Consider the following 546-nt stretch of genomic DNA (forward strand, 5'->3'; position numbering starts at 1 on the left):
AATTATATTATTAAACAAAAAATAAATTACTTTGTTATTAAATTTAAATTGAATTATAATAAAAAATTGAATAAAAGAACTTATACCAAAGAAACGAGAACTATTAAATAGTTAATTTGATACTAATATCGATTTATTTTTCTTTCAAAGTTTTATGTTATCTTCAAATTTATATTTCATTCAAAAATAAAAACACTATCGATTTTTCAAAACTATATAAAATCGTATTATATCGTTAGAGATAAAGAATAAAAACTAAACATTAAAATCGAGATTTATCTCATTGCATTGCGCGAGTACCTTTCTAGTATTACATAATATATTTATTACTTAGAGGGTGCTTACTTGATTTTTCGTTAAGACCTATATGAATAAAAGTTATTGTATAGATTAATTTGTTTGTATAGACTGAGAAAGTTTTCGAGGTTTTCATATATGGAAAAAACATACTTTTTAATTGAAAATGGTAGGTTTGAAAAGAAAAACCTGTTTTCTACATAAAGCTACTTTTGAAGCTTATTTAAAAAGACATTTTTTGTATCTAAT

The sequence above is a fragment of the Cynara cardunculus genome, unplaced genomic scaffold (genome assembly GCF_001531365.2).
Source record: "Cynara cardunculus var. scolymus isolate 2C unplaced genomic scaffold, CcrdV1 Un_Scaffold_1787, whole genome shotgun sequence".
NCBI classification, from domain to species: Eukaryota; Viridiplantae; Streptophyta; class Magnoliopsida; order Asterales; family Asteraceae; genus Cynara; species Cynara cardunculus.